This window comes from Pseudophryne corroboree, chromosome 10 (assembly GCF_028390025.1).
Source record: "Pseudophryne corroboree isolate aPseCor3 chromosome 10, aPseCor3.hap2, whole genome shotgun sequence".
Lineage (NCBI taxonomy): Eukaryota > Metazoa > Chordata > Amphibia > Anura > Myobatrachidae > Pseudophryne > Pseudophryne corroboree.
Window position 1 is genome coordinate 278,874,110 of NC_086453.1, and position 16,906 is coordinate 278,891,015.

The following is a 16,906-nucleotide window of genomic DNA, read 5'->3' on the forward strand; positions in this document are numbered from 1 at the left end:
ATACGTGTAATGTAGTGCTATACGTGTAATGTAGTGCTATACGTGCAGTGCTATACATGTAATGCGGTGCTATATGTGTAATGTAGTGCTATACGTGTAGTGCTGTACATGTAATGCGGTGCTATACGTGTAATGTAGTGCTATACGTGTAATGCAGTGCTATTTGTATAATGTGGTGCTATTCATGTAATAATGTGGTGGCTATGTATGTAATATGGTGGCTATGTGCTACTATGGGGCCCAGAGCTGAGAGAGGCCCCCTTCCCTGTCACAGTTACATGTGTTATATATAGGGGTGTAGCTACCATAGGTACTGTGACTGCCTACCAGTGCAATGCCTCACCTACTGGTGTGATCTCCACCTCCTGTGACACGATCCTCCTGCTGTGACTGCCTACTAGTGTAATGCCTCACCTACTGGTGTGATCTCCACCTCCTGTGACATGATCCTCCTGCTGGTGCTGTGACTGCCTACCAGTGTAATGCCTCACCTACTGGTGTGATCTCCACCTCCTGTGACAAGATCCTCCTGCTGGTGCTGTGACTGCCTACCAGTGTAATGCCTCACCTACTGGTGTGATCTCCACCTCATGTGACACGATCCTCCTGCTGTGACTGCCTACCAGTGTAATGCCTCACCTACTGGTGTGATCTCCACCTCCTGTGACACGATCCTCCTGCTGTGACTGCCTACCAGTGTAATGCCTCACCTACTGGTGTGATCTCCACCTCCTGTGACAACATCCTCCTGCTGTGACTGCCTACCAGTGTAATGCCTCACCTACTGGTGTGATCTCCACCTCATGTGACACGATCCTCCTGCTGTGACTGCCTACCAGTGTAATGCCTCACCTACTGGTGTGATCTCCACCTCCTGTGACACGATCCTCCTGCTGTGACTGCCTACCAGTGTAATGCCTCACCTACTGGTGTGATCTCCACCTCCTGTGACACGATCCTCCTGCTGTGTCTGCCTACCAGTGTAATGCCTCACCTACTGGTGTGATCTCCACCTCCTGTGACAACATCCTCCTGCTGTGACTGCCTACCAGTGCAATGCCTCACCTACTGGTGTGATCTCCACCTCCTGTGACATGATTCTCCTGCAGGTGATGTGACTGCCTACCAGTACAATGCCTCACCTACCAGTGTGATCTCCACCTCCTGTGACACGATCCTCCTGCTGGTGCTGTGACTGCCTACCAGTGCAATGCCTCACCTACTGGTGTGATCTCCACCTCCTGTGACATGATTCTCCTGCAGGTGATGTGACTGCCTACCAGTACAATGCCTCACCTACCAGTGTGATCTCCACCTCCTGTGACACGATCCTCCTGCTGGTGCTGTGACTGCCTACCAGTGCAATGCCTCAACCACCGGTGTGATCTCCACCTCCTGTGACATGATCCTACTGTTGGTGCTGTGACTGCCTACCAGTGCAATGCCTCACCCACCGGTGTGATCTCCACCTCCTGTGACATGATCCTACTGCTGGTGCTGTGACTGCCTACCAGAGCAATGCCTCAACCACCGGTGTGATCTCCACCTCCTGTGACATGATCCTACTGTTGGTGCTGTGACTGCCTACCAGTACAATGCCTCACCCACCGGTGTGATCTCCACCTCCTGTGACATGATCCTACTGCTGGTGCTGTGACTGCCTACCATGCTGCATTAGCCTTGCTTACTACCACTGTGGGTCATACTTGCCTTCTTTTGAAAAGTAGTTTCAGGGAGATTATAAATTGCGCCCCATTGAGGGGGTGTTTCATATTCCACCCAAGGGGCGTGTTTATCTCTACCTATGGGCGTATCTATTGTCACTCAGAGGTGTGTCCTGCAGTGGTAGATGAAAACTAAAGTACAAAGTGCAGGACATGGTACACACTGACATCACAGCTACATTACACTGCAGAGATACATACTGACATCACACCTACATCATCGTAACACATACAGTATATGTGACACACATGTAAGACATTAATATGGCCCAAGTGACTACTTTAAAGTTTAAGCTTTGATGTTCTTAAATTAGTTTTTTTAACAGGCCACCTTGGGGGGAGAGGAGGCCACTGCTTCCACTCCCGCCACTGCCGAGAAACAGTCTCTCCTAGTGTGCTAGCATTACTGTGCTACTCACAACCCCATGGAGGTGCCAGTGGCTTGCCTTTAAACAACTCCCCTAGAGGCCCCGCCTGCAGACAGTGGGAATCCGGGAGCTGCAAGTCAATTTGCAGGACAGCGGGCAAAAAATGTGACTCTCCTGCATGACAAGTCTGCTCTAAATATGTGTTATTGGCTTTATTCAATTAAATCCATTCAGTGGTCAGCAGCACTTCCCACCAATAAACCCCAAAATCAGCAGATCGGGACACCGGGGTGCCTATGTTACACTAGGGGCAAGCCCAGCATCCTGACAGCTGCTGGGCAGCCCCCAGCCTCCGTCTCTGTGTAGTGAATGGACGCCACACTCATGCACGCAGTATCCATTCACCTTCACCCCGTTACCAGCATAGCAGGGCAGACACCAGCGGAGACTGCATGTGCCCTGTCCCGCAACTTTCTGACCATCCGCAGGATACTGCGGTTGGGAGGTATGGGCTCTCCCATTGCTCTTAACGGGTCCCTGGCCAGCTGACCCAGGTTACTCGTTTACACTGCCCCTCAACATGGGTCCTACCCGTGTTTAACCCTGTTTGTCTCCGGGGTTGGATTTCCGGGTCACTGGTACCGGGTTATTTTTTGGGGGGCCCGTTTACACTGAGGCCCGACCCAGGTTGATCTGGCAATAACCCTGGATTTCAAGTCGGTGTAAAAGGGGTATAACACTGTGCTGTTCAATAGTTTGCAGGATTGACATTACTCAGTAGGGTGCTGGTATTTTTTTTTTTATTACTGTCCGTATTTGTAATAAATAATAAAATGTCTATCCCTTTGTTGGCATTTATAGGAAATAATAGTCTTACATCAAACCTGCAGTTTGCTGTGAATGGTGGGGGGGGGGGGGAGTTTGGAGTTGTTTGGAGAAAGAATGAGCAGGAAAGGTGGACCTGTTTGTTGTATGTGTATGTGTGTGTGTGTGTGTGTGTGTGTGGGGGGGGGGGGGGGGGTTTCAGGGGTGCCGTGGATGGCAGTGAAGGATGTGAGGAGAGAGAGATAGAGCAGGAGAGGTGTGTGTGTGTGGTGGTGGGGTTTGGAGTTGTTTGGGGAAAGAGCGAGCAGGAGAGGGGAACCTCTGTGTGTGTGTGTGTGTGTGTGTGTGTGTTGAGGGGGGGGAGCGGTCCCCGTGGATGGGAGAGGAGGATGTGAGAAAAGAGAGCAGGAGAGGTGAACCTGTGGAGGGGGGGGGGGGGGGTTTGGAGCTGTGAGGAGACAGCACGAGCAGGAAGGGGGAATCTGTGTGGGTGAGAAGGGGTCGGGGGGTGCTGTGGTTTGGGGGGGGGGGGGGTTTGGAGCTGTGAGGAGAGCGAGGAGAAGAGGGGAATCTGTGTGGGGGTGCTGCAGTTGGGAAAGGGAGGGGGGCGGGGTTTGGGGCTGTGAGGTGAGAAAGAGTAAGCCTAAGCAAACAAGCCTCTGACAGGAGACTAGCTTCTTGTAATAGGGGCAGGTTCTCTCATGCCTACCCTAGTGGCGAACGCAGGATTTTCATTGGGGGTGGGGGTTCCATATGATTACATATATACAGTACATCATGCATACACACCTATATAGCATACAGACATACACATATACACACACCTCCCACTCACCAAGCAGAGGAAGGATTAACTGCAGTCAGGACAAGTCCATTAGGCTCCGCCCCAAAAAATGCTGTGATTCGCGGGTCTTCTGTGAACGGATAATGGGACCACTGTGGCTATGCTAGCAGCTCTGAATAGATGCCGGGACCTGGAGGAGCTCGCACAGACTCCTCCAAACTGCAGGCTTCTGATAGGTGTCATGGGGGCAGTGGCATATGCAGCTTGAGGTCCCACAGTCCTACTACCGGCTTCCCGTTCAGGCCCCGCCCCCATTAATTTCGAGTTCGCTCATGCGCAGTCCATTTTCTGAGGGGGAGAGAGGGTGCAGTGAGAATCCGGGAGCTGCCATTCAATGTGCGGGGCAGCGGGGGACTCAAGCAAAATACGGGAGCCTCCCGCTAATTGCGGGAGGGTAGGCAAGTCTGCTGTGGGCAGGGGCGGATTGGGAACAAAAAGCGGCCCTGGAAAAATTTGTACTAGTGGCCCCACATGGGCAGCACCAGAGGTGTAAGGTCTAGCCATGGGCCATGGCAGCAGCACCCTCCCCCCAAGACTTTCCAGCTAGTGGGCATGTCCAGCATCAAGGGGGAAGTTAAAAGGAAATAAAATTAAATGATATGAGCACATTATATGATACACCTTCAGAATTTAGAAAACTATATCATTCTTTAGAAAGATATGTTTTCTTGCTTATTACACCAACCGTATCCCAATCATTATTCACTCAATCTTATATGTCAGCCAAGCAGGCAGACAGAGCATACACTAGATCATCTGCAATCACAAGCTAAGTGGCAAAGTCATTTTCATATATGCAAGTTATTTTGCATCTTATTCATTATGTCTATAAAAAGGACCACATGTCCTCAAACAAAACAGGCCCCGCGGGTGCATCGGCCCACCAGGAATCTTCCCTGTAAACCCTATGGCCAATCCGCCTCTGGCTGTGGGTAATGCTAACAATTTGCTTAAGCCCAGTTTGTGTTGGGCCCCGCTTATAGCTGACTTACTCCAACCTACATGAGGCCACTTTTCATATATTTCCAGGGCCACTTTATGTTCCCAATCCGCCCCTGTCTGGCATGGAAGAAATGTGAATGATAAATCAATATAAATGTACCAGGAGGTATTGACAAGCCTTTATAACATTATCTTATACTGTGAATTTCTTACCCTGTTTCCAAGACAAATAATTAATTTAACTTGTTAATTAAGTGAAAGGAAGACATGATATTTTCCGGGAGATGTATCAAGCCGTGGAGAGAGATAAAGTTGAGTATACTATTTGCCCAAATCAAATGAAGCTTCTAACTACAGGTATTATTTCACGTACTGTGCTAGATAAGTGACAGAAGATGATTGGGTGGTTTGGACATCTGCACTTTATCTCTCTCCAAGGCTTGAAGTTGATACATCTCCCCAAGAGTGCTGTATATGAAAAATTAGAGATGAGCGCCTGAAATTTTTCGGGTTTTGTGTTTTGGTTTTGGGTTCGGTTCCGCGGCCGTGTTTTGGGTTCGAACGCGTTTTGGCAAAACCTCACCGAATTTTTTTTGTCGGATTCGGGTGTGTTTTGGATTCGGGTGTTTTTTTCAAAAAACACTAAAAAACAGCTTAAATCATAGAATTTGGGGGTCATTTTGATCCCAAAGTATTATTAACCTCAAAAACCATAATTTACACTCATTTTCAGTCTATTCTGAATACCTCACACCTCACAATATTATTTTTAGTCCTAAAATTTGCACCGAGGTCGCTGTGTGAGTAAGATAAGCGACCCTAGTGGCCGACACAAACACCGGGCCCATCTAGGAGTGGCACTGCAGTGTCACGCAGGATGTCCCTTCCAAAAAACCCTCCCCAAACAGCACATGACGCAAAGAAAAAAAGAGGCGCAATGAGGTAGCTGACTGTGTGAGTAAGATTAGCGACCCTAGTGGCCGACACAAACACCGGGCCCATCTAGGAGTGGCACTGCAGTGTCACGCAGGATGTCCCTTCCAAAAAACCCTCCCCAAACAGCACATGACGCAAAGAAAAAAAGAGGCGCAATGAGGTAGCTGACTGTGTGAGTAAGATTAGCGACCCTAGTGGCCGACACAAACACCGGGCCCATCTAGGAGTGGCACTGCAGTGTCACGCAGGATGTCCCTTCCAAAAAACCCTCCCCAATCAGCACATGATGCAAAGAAAAAGAAAAGAAAAAAGAGGTGCAAGATGGAATTGTCCTTGGGCCCTCCCACCCACCCTTATGTTGTATAAACAAAACAGGACATGCACACTTTAACCAACCCATCATTTCAGTGACAGGGTCTGCCACACGACTGTGACTGATATGACGGGTTGGTTTGGACCCCCCCCAAAAAAGAAGCAATTAATCTCTCCTTGCACAAACTGGCTCTACAGAGGCAAGATGTCCACCTCATCTTCACCCTCCGATATATCACCGTGTACATCCCCCTCCTCACAGATTATCAATTTGTCCCCACTGGAATCCACCATCTCAGCTCCCTGTGTACTTTGTGGAGGCAATTGCTGCTGGTCAATGTCTCCGCGGAGGAATTGATTATAATTCATTTTAATGAACATCATCTTCTCCACATTTTCTGGATGTAACCTCGTACGCCGATTGCTGACAAGGTGAGCGGCGGCACTAAACACTCTGTCTGCTGCTAATATATAGACTGGTTGATAAAGAGATAGTATACTCGTAACTAGTATGTATGTATAAAGAAAGAAAAAAAAACCACGGTTAGGTGGTATATACAATTATGGACGGGCTGCCGAGTGCCGACACAGAGGTAGCCACAGCCGTGAACTACCGCACTGTACTGTGTCTGCTGCTAATATTTAGACTGGTTGATAAAGAGATAGTATACTCGTAACTAGTATGTATGTATAAAGAAAGAAAAAAAAACCATGGTTAGGTGGTATATACAATTATGGACGGGCTGCCGAGTGCCGACACAGAGGTAGCCACAGCCGTGAACTACCGCACTGTACTGTGTCTGCTGCTAATATATAGACTGGTTGATAAAGAGATAGTATACTCGTAACTAGTATGTATGTATAAAGAAAGAAAAAAAAACCACGGTTAGGTGGTATATACAATTATGGACGGGCTGCCGAGTGCCGACACAGAGGTAGCCACAGCCGTGAACTACCGCACTGTACTGTGTCTGCTGCTAATATATAGACTGGTTGATAAAGAGATAGTATACTCGTAACTAGTATGTATGTATAAAGAAAGAAAAAAAAACCACGGTTAGGTGGTATATACAATTATGGACGGGCTGCCGAGTGCCAACACAGAGGTAGCCACAGCCGTGAACTACCGCACTGTACTGTGTCTGCTGCTAATATATAGACTGGTTGATAAAGAGATAGTATACTCGTAACTAGTATGTATGTATAAAGAAAGAAAAAAAAACCACGGTTAGGTGGTATATACAATTATGGACGGGCTGCCGAGTGCCGACACAGAGGTAGCCACAGCCGTGAACTACCGCACTGTACTGTGTCTGCTGCTAATATATAGACTGGTTGATAAAGAGATAGTGTACTCGTAACTAGTATGTATGTATAAAGAAAGAAAAAAAAACCACGGTTAGGTGGTATATACAATTATGGACGGGCTGCCGAGTGCCGACACAGAGGTAGCCACAGCCGTGAACTACCGCACTGTACTGTGTCTGCTGCTAATATAGACTGGTTGATAAAGAGATAGTATACTACTAATATTATATATACTGGTGGTCAGGTCACTGGTCACTAGTCACACTGGCAGTGGCACTCCTGCAGCAAAAGTGTGCACTGTTTAATTTTAATATAATATTATGTACTCCTGGCTCCTGCTATAACCTATAACTGGCACTGCAGTAGTGCTCCCCAGTCTCCCCCACAATTATAAGCTGTGTGAGCTGAGCAGTCAGACAGATATATAATATATATAGATGATGCAGCACACTGGCCTGAGCCTGAGCAGTGCACACAGATATGGTATGTGACTGACTGAGTCACTGTGTGTATCGCTTTTTTCAGGCAGAGAACGGATATATTAAATAAACTGCACTGTGTGTCTGGTGGTCACTCACTATATAATATATTATGTACTCCTGGCTCCTGCTATAACCTATAACTGGCACTGCAGTAGTGCTCCCCAGTCTCCCCCACAATTATAAGCTGTGTGAGCTGAGCAGTCAGACAGATATATATAATATTATATATAGATAATAGATGATGCAGCACACTGGCCTGAGCCTGAGCAGTGCACACAGATATGGTATGTGACTGAGTCACTGTGTGCTGTGTATCGCTTTTTTCAGGCAGAGAACGGATTATAAAGTAAACTGCACTGTCCTCACTAGTAAACTCTCTCCACTCAGTCTCTACACTTCTACAGTAACAGTACTCCTCCTAGTCAGCTCCAGTAAATCTCTCTCAGTCTCTTATAATCTAAATGGAAAGGACGCCAGCCACGTCCTCTCCCTATCAATCTCAATGCACGTGTGAAAATGGCGGCGACGCGCGGCTCCTTATATAGAATCCGAGTCTCGCGATAGAATCCGAGCCTCGCGAGAATCCGACAGCGTCATGATGACGTTCGGGCGCGCTCGGGTTAACCGAGCAAGGCGGGAAGATCCGAGTCGCTCGGACCCGTGAAAAAAAACATGAAGTTCTGGCGGGTTCGGATTCAGAGAAACCGAACCCGCTCATCTCTATGAAAAATATGTCTGTCTGCTATACAGCAGGCCAGGAGCACCAACAGGACAGTAAAGTAACAGTCATATCAGTAATAATTTGTGGACCCTGTGAAATTAGCATTCAGTAAAGACGGGAGACTCAGTCAATGAATACATAAAACATTTTTTAGTTTATTTTAAAATATAAAAAGTTTATTAAGTGGAATATTTAATAAATAATATTTGTGAGACATCTCCAAAAACAGTCAGTTTTGGGGCTGCCCACAAATATTAACCAGCCCCTGAATGTATGTATTGGGGACTGCAATGGATATTTGAGATATCTATTGCGTTCCTCCTATTTTGAACACAAAAGCAGCCACCAAAAGTTTCTACGGCAGATGGTAAACTGTGAAACTCACCAAGCTCCAGAATGCAAAGTATTTCTGAGCTTGGCCCAGCAGCTAATGCCATTTCTAAATGGCTTTTGTAGCCTGTGGGCTACATTATGCAATAATTCCCAGGAGAAGGATCCTTGGGATCCCTCTGCATTACTGTCTGCTCTCACATCCGCAGTCTGACAATTGCACATGTGAACTAGCGCAGCCGGGGTCTAAACCCAGAAGTAAAGTGATTGCATTAGCAATTATTTTACTTCTTATACATTGCAGGGACGGGCATGAGATTGGTACTCATTATGGCATAAAAGCTACACCTCTGGACTCATGAAGAGTCATCCTTCAGCACTCAGGAGAGGAAAAACCCCCTTGGGGGGAAACCTCTGGGGAACCATGGCCTCAGGATCGCCCTTCCCTCTGGGCATTAAGAGGTGTACTAATAGAGGGGTCAGTATGCTATCCCAGCGCAAGGGATCCCGGTGGTTGTCATACCGATGCCTGGATCCCAGTACAGAAAAGACCGACAGGGGTAAGGGGTGTTCTCACCTCTCCCCACCACCCTAAACCTGCCTATCTGCAATCTAACCCTAACCTCCCCCCTTTGTGCCTAACCCTCCCGCAGAGGTGCCTAATCCTAACCTCCGTCTCTGCTGCCTAAACCTAACCCTCCCTTCCCCGCAGCCTAACCACTCTTCGGGATGCCTAACCCACCCTACCCACAGCCTAACCCTAACTTACCCCCACCCGCAGCCTAACCCTATCCTCCCCCCACCCGCAGCCTAATCCTAACCCCCCGCCTGATGCCTAAACCTAACCCCCCGCCTGATGCCTAAACCTAACCCTCCCTTTCCAACAGCCTAACCACCCCCGGTGGTGCCTAACTCTAACCAACCCTACCCGCAGCCTAACCCTATCCTCCCCCCACCCGCAGCCTAATCTTAACCCCCCGCCTGATGCCTAAACCTAACCCCCCACCTGATGCCTAAACCTAACCCTCCCTTCCCCACAGCCTAACCACCACCGGGGCTGCCTAAGCCTAACCAACCCTACCCGCTGCCTAACCCTAACCTCCCCCTACCCACAGCCTAAACCTAACCTCCGCCTGACGCCTAAACCTAATCTCCCCACTTGATGCCTAAGCCTAAACCTCCCTCCCCTGCAGCCTAACCACCCCCGGGGGACCCTAACCTTAACCCACCGTACCCGCTGCCCAACCCTATCCTCCCCCCACCTGCAGCCTAACCCCTCCGCCTGATGCCTAACCCTTTCCCTCTCATACCTACCTTACCCTGCCTGTCTGCAGTCTAACCCTAACCTCCCCCTTTGTGCCTAACCCTCCCATGTAGGTGCCTAATCCTAATCTCCGTCCCTGCTGCCTAAACCTCACCCTCCCTCTCCCGCAGCCTAACCACCCACCCCTCCTCCGTCCCTGCTACCTAAACCTAACCCTCCCTCCCTCCCTCGCAGCCTAACCACTCCCAGGGGTGCCTAACCCTAACCCACCCTACCCGCAGCCTAATGCTAACCTCCCCCCACACGCAGCATAAACCTAACCCAACGCCTGACGCCTAAACCTAACCTCCCACCTGATGCCTAAACCTAACCCTCCCTCCCCCGCAGTCTAACCACCCTCAGGGGTGTCTAACCCTAACCCACCCTACCCACAGCCTAACCCTAACCTCCCCCTACCCACAGCCTAAACTTAACCCCCCTGCCTGACTCCTAAACCTAATTCTTCTGCCTAAACCTAACCCTCCCCCGCAGCCTAACCACCCCCGAGGGTGCCTAACCCTAAGCTCCCCCCACCCGCAGCCTAAACTTAACCCCCCTGCCTAATGCCTAAACCTAACCCTCCAGCCTGATGCCTAAACCTAACCCTCCCTCCCACGCAGCCTAACCACCCCCGGGGCTGCCTAACCCACCCAATCCGCAGCCTAAGCCTAACCTCCACCCACCTGCAGCCTAACCCTAACCCCCGCCTGATGCCTAAACCTAACCCCCGCCTGATTCCTAAACCTAACCCCCCTGCCTGATTCCTAAACCTAACCCTCCCTCCCCCGCAGCCTAACCACCCCCCCTCTCCCCCGTGCCTGATGCCTAAACCTAACCCCCCTTGCCCAGCCCTAAACCTATGATCGTGGGGATACGGGCGTCGGTATCCTTGCCCATTCGGAGTTCCAACGTCGGGATTCTGAAGAATGTCGGGATCCCAGTGTCAGTATTCTGACTGCCGTAAACCCGACAGCCGGCATCTTTACCACATCTCCTAATAGGTAATGCATATGTCCCAACATTTGGAGCATGTGTCCGCAGCTCTCCTCCCAGGGCAGCTATTCAGGGATCACCCACTGCGTGTAGACAAAGAGGAAGAGATGAAAAATCATTGTTAGTGGATGAACAAGCAGAGAGAGAAACTGCAAACAGTGGTGTGGTTGTGTAGAGAGAAAAATCTCTCTATGTAAATATGTTACTAGAACTACTGAGGACATGGAAAATACCTAAAATAAGGACAATTATACCAAGGGGCACATTGTTTTTATACAATACACACATTGGGGGGATAAGTTCTCTCTTATAGTAATTAGTGGGTACCTTCAGAAAAGAAATTTGACCAGTAAATAATAAATGCTATAAATTGCTGACATTTAGGGGTCAATCCAATTAGGTACGAGTTACCATTGCTGCGACGTTTTAACAGCATCCAAACTCACACCCTTCACCCTTCAGTCTATGGGGTTACCGTAAAGTTCGGCTGTTGTAAGACAAACTTGCACCTAATTAAACTGACCCCTTAGTTGTTAAATGTGATAAAATATTAAAATATAATGGTGTAATTGTGGGCCTGATTCAGTTGTGGTTGTTGAAGCGATCGCTGCTGCAATCTTGCCGTTCACAATTGCATCGTGAGTCTGAGCAGTCGTAGGCTGAGCAAGTCTCCTAGACACAGGGGGCTCTCCAGCAGCAACACAGGTCGCAATGGGTAATTTATGCACGCACATGGAACAGCGTTTGAACGGACCTGACACGTCTGTATACAGTTAGCCACCCCCGTTACCACCTCAAACGCTGACTTCCTGTCAATCACTTTGCGATGGGATCCTCTATGTGAGCTTGATTTCATTTCATGCGCAGTTCATCTTACACGCATGCACAGTGAAAAAGCATTGAGCCACTTGGTGCAACAGCAGCTCTGCGTCCGCATCTGAATCAGGCCCCCTGAGTGGTAAGGAGAAGGACTCTAGGGAAAGGCCTATGGGGGTAATTCCAAGTTGCAAAACCATGTGCACTGCAGAGGAGGCAGATATAACATTTGCAGAGAGAGTTAGATTTGGGTGGGTTATTTTATTTCTGTGCAGGGTAATACTGGCTGCTTTATTTTTACACTGCAAATTAGATTGCAGATTGAACTCACCACACCCAAATCTAACTCTCTCTGCACATGTTATATCTGCCTCCCCTGCAGTGCACATGGGCCCTCATTCCGAGTTGTTCGCTCGCAAGCTACTTTTAGCATCTTTGCACACGCTAAGCCGCCGCCTACTGGGAGTGAATCTTAGCTTATCAAAATTGCGAACGAAAGATTCGCAACATTGCGAAAAGACTTCTCTGTGCAGTTTCTGAGTAGCTTGAGACTTACTCTGCCAGTGCGATCAGTTCAGTGCTTGTCGTTCCTGGTTTGACGTCACAAACACACCCAGCGTTCGCCCAGACACTCCTCCGTTTCTCCAGCCACTCCCGCGTTTTTCCCAGAAACGGTAGCGTTTTTTCACACACTCCCATAAAACGGCCTGTTTCCGCCCAGAAACACCCACTTCCTGTCAATCACATTACGATCACCAGAACGAAGAAAAAACCTTGTAATGCCGTGAGTAAAATACCTAACTGCATAGCAAATTTACTTGGCGCAGTCGCAGTGCGAACATTGCGCAGTTAGCGGAAAATCGCTGCGATGCGAAGAAAATTACCGAGCGAACAACTCGGAATGAGGGCCATGGTTTTGCCCAGTTGCTAACAGAATTTCTGCTGCGATCAACTCAGAATTACCCCCTATGTCACCTTTATTATATGTAAAGATAGGGAAACAGTCACTTGTTACAGCTCCAATTCACATCATTTATACCATTCTGTACCATTTCATCATTTGGTTATTCTATGGGGGAGATGCATTAAGCCCTGCAGAGTGATAAAGTGGAGAGAGGTAAAGTACCAGCCAATCAGCTCCTAACTGCCATGTTACAGGCTGTGTTTGAAAAATGACAACTAGGAGCTGATTGGTTGTTAGTTTATCTCTCTCCACTGTATCACTCTCCCAGGCTTTGTACACCTGCCCCCAGTTCATTGATATACTGTAAATGTCAGCCATTTTACTATCTCCACCGATCTGTATTGTTCTTCCCCCGATCTCTATGTTCTGTATCATGCTCTCCCCACCCTTCCTGTTTTTCTGTATTACAGTATGTTCTACATCTTGCAACCCCCAAAAGTGTATGTCCTTCCCCTATATGTCCTATAGAGTTCGCCACAATTTCTAAGTTTTTGTATTATGCCCCCACACCATCTGTATGTGCTATACCAAGTTGCCCCTTCTGCATGTTTTGTATTGTCCGCTCTCCCCCACTATAGACCCTATGTTTTGTACTGTGCTCTCAATACCCCGCACCACACACACAATTACACAAGTATGGTAACTTACCTCCTACATGCTATTCTCCGGTCACTAATTCCTCTGCGACCCCTCCCGTCGTCTTCAACTGACACTTTGCAGATCTCTTTGCCGGTCACCCGACACTCTGCAAATCTCTTTGCCAGAACTTTGCCAAATGATGATCTAAAAAAACAGAATTTCCTGGTCAGACATAGTATGTGTATTTATACATGTATGTATGTATGTATGTATGTATGTATGTATGTATGTGTACTACTACATTTTGTTACGTGCTTTCATTTTTATTCATTTGCAGTTTATTTATTTTATTGACTTTTTGTCCAAAACCTAAGATCCTTTCTCATAGAGACCCAAGTTATCTGCTCCAGGTCTTCCCTAGTGCTAGGACCATGTTAGTATCATACACTGGGCCTAATTCAGACCTGATCGCAGCAGCAAATTTGTTCTCTAATGGACAAAACCAGGGGGGTAATTCCAAGTTGATCGCAGCAGGACTTTTTTTTAGCAGATGGGCAAAACCATGTGCACTGCAGGTGGGGCAGATGTAACATGTGCAGAGAGATTATGGTAACTTACCTCCTGCATGTTATACTCCAGTCGTTGCTACCTCTGCGACCCCTCCCGTCGTCTTCAACTGACACTTTGCAGATCTCTTTGTCGGTCACTCGACACTCTGCAAATCTCTTTGCCAGATGATCTAAAAAACACAAAAGACTATCATTAAACATAGTACTAGTTTAAGTACAATAAAATATCCATGAGTCAACCAGTTTCCCAATTTTCCTTAAACCAAACAAGATACTTTCAAAGTTATCAATATCCCATGTATCTATTTTATTAACTTTTTCATCCCAAAGCCATGATCCTGCCTCATAGAGACCCAGGTTATCTGCATCCCCTGTATGTGTGCTTATCCTCCATACTGCCCTCTTTATTCCTGTAACACTACATTTTTATTCCTAAATATGTTGTTCCTTCCTGCGCTTCTCCAGTATCTATGTGTCCTTGTACCTGCATTCCCTGTTCTGTCTATCTTGTCTTGCCTTTCAGCTGACTATACTGCACTCTGTCTTCCTTACCCCTCTCCATCATACCCTGCTATGTAGGACTCACCTCCTCCTACCTGTCTTCCTGCATGGAAACTGGAAACGTCAGCAGCTGTAGATAGAATGTTACAGGAAGAAGCACTGTGATGTCACGGTCTAGTGATGTCACATGCTAGGTGTGATGTCACAGTGATCAGCAGCAAAGCTACAGAGTTACAGCTATCTTACATATACATTTTCTACATCAATTACAACTGGATATACAGTACACGAGTTTCTAGTTTAAAAAAAATGAGACTAGTGTAGAAAATGAAGTATAAGGCAATGTTGTACAGAGTGCCTCAATATATAGGTAAAGGGAAAATATAAGTGACAGGCATTTCTAGACTAAATCACCACTTATATTGTGTGTGTGTGTGTGTGTGTGTGTGTGTGTGTGTGTGTGTGTGTGTGTGTGTGTGTGTGTGTGTGTGTATATATATATATAGAGAGAGAGAGAGAGAGAGAGAGAGAGATAAACTATACTATTCCATTAAACCAGGAAACTCACAAATTATACAGTTTCTGTGGCTGGCTGACCTCAAGTCTGCATTTCACCTGGTTTAATCAGTCACAGATCCTGTGTAACCCATGAGCGTATATAAGAGGAGAAGAAATAAGAGTTGTCTTTTTTGTGGTGCACTAGAAATGTATTATTCAATACCAGCGTATATAAAACTGTAAGGCGGGCCCACAAGGTGACATTCACAGGGAATGGGTAATGACATCCACTCGACTTGTTCACACCTGCTGGACGTGTTGGAAAGAGGTTGAGTGGACAGTGAGCATGGCTGTGCCCTGTGGCACCACGTGGCACCATTGTATCGACAGCTGGACTGCTGAGAACGGAATCTGGAGGGTACATACAGTAACTTTTTGGTTTTCATTTCATCTCATGACACTTCACCCAAAGCTACTCTTCTGGTTATCCTATCAACTAGGCCAACAATGAAGGTGACTCCATAACATTTCTTCCATTGTTTTTCCGTGTCACAGAAACATTGTATGTGTGTTACAGGTGACCATCCTAATCATCTCTCCTTCACTTCACAGTAATGTCATTGTTACTGATACATTATTTGGATCAAGCATCAAAAGGAAACTTAGGTATAAGAGTCTGGCCGGTATATCACTTATTGCATGACGACCTTGTGCCTGCGCTGTACTGTATGTAGACGGAGCATTTGGTTTTGCTAATGACTTACATAGACTCCATAAGAGGGCATGCCGACATAGCATATTGTTGAATGTTAACATGTACGATCTTAAACTGCATCTATAAATGTTCTGTTGAGAGACTTCCAATATGCTCAGAATATTGCTACTGTGACAGATGATTTAGTATATACTAGCTGGAGTAAATCGGCGTTGCCCTGTATTATAAGAATGTCCGTTTACAAAAATAAATGTAAATATTAAACACACAGTATAAATAACATTGTAGATAGCTGAATACCCATGCTGAGGATGGTAAATTATAATGATAGTTGTTAATTTACGTTGATTGGAGATATAGTACATACCCTCCAAAATTTACACATAAAAATCGGTACAAAGTAGGAAAAGGGGCGTGGCCACGTGTAAAGGGGACATGGTCACGCCCTTTTCCTATACTATCAATGGAAGTTTGGAGAGCCAAAAATCAGTACAGACCATAAAAAAAGGTACTATACCTGCCAAAAAGGTACAGTTAGAGGGTATGCTAGTATATAGGCATATCTTGCTTCCCTGATGCACTTTGTGTAGTGGCCGCACCCCTTTTTGGTCCCCCAAGGGACCCTGCTCTTCCCACTATACAACTCTCAGTCTGTGGCTTCCTGCTGCCTCCATTCCCCTCCTCACATCATGTCACTGGCCCTGTCACATGCAGCCCTGTCATCACTGAGATATCATGCATGTCCTAATACAGTGTGTGCTGCTGGCTCGCCCCTAGGGGTGCTCATGGTGTGTTACCCTCACAGTGTTTGTTCCCAGAATGTAATCATATGGGTAGCTAGTTTGGTGTAAATTGCTCCCGGCATTCCAGAGTTATGCTGACTGCTGAAAAACTCTGTGCTGCTGCATCACCCCTAGGGGTGCTAGGGGTGTCTTACTCCCACAGTGTTTGTTCCCAGCTTGCAAGTCATTTGTGAACCAAGTTTGTTGTAAATTGGTCCAGGCATTTGGGAGTTATACTGTCTCCTGACATACTATGTGCTGCTGTCCCACCCTTAGGGGCAGAGGCGGATCCAGAAGAAAATGATAGGGGGGGCACCATAGAAGGGGCAAGTACATTTGCGTGCGGCTTCGGTGCATGTGAGGTGGCGCTTCTAATACAACGCCCACAATTGTA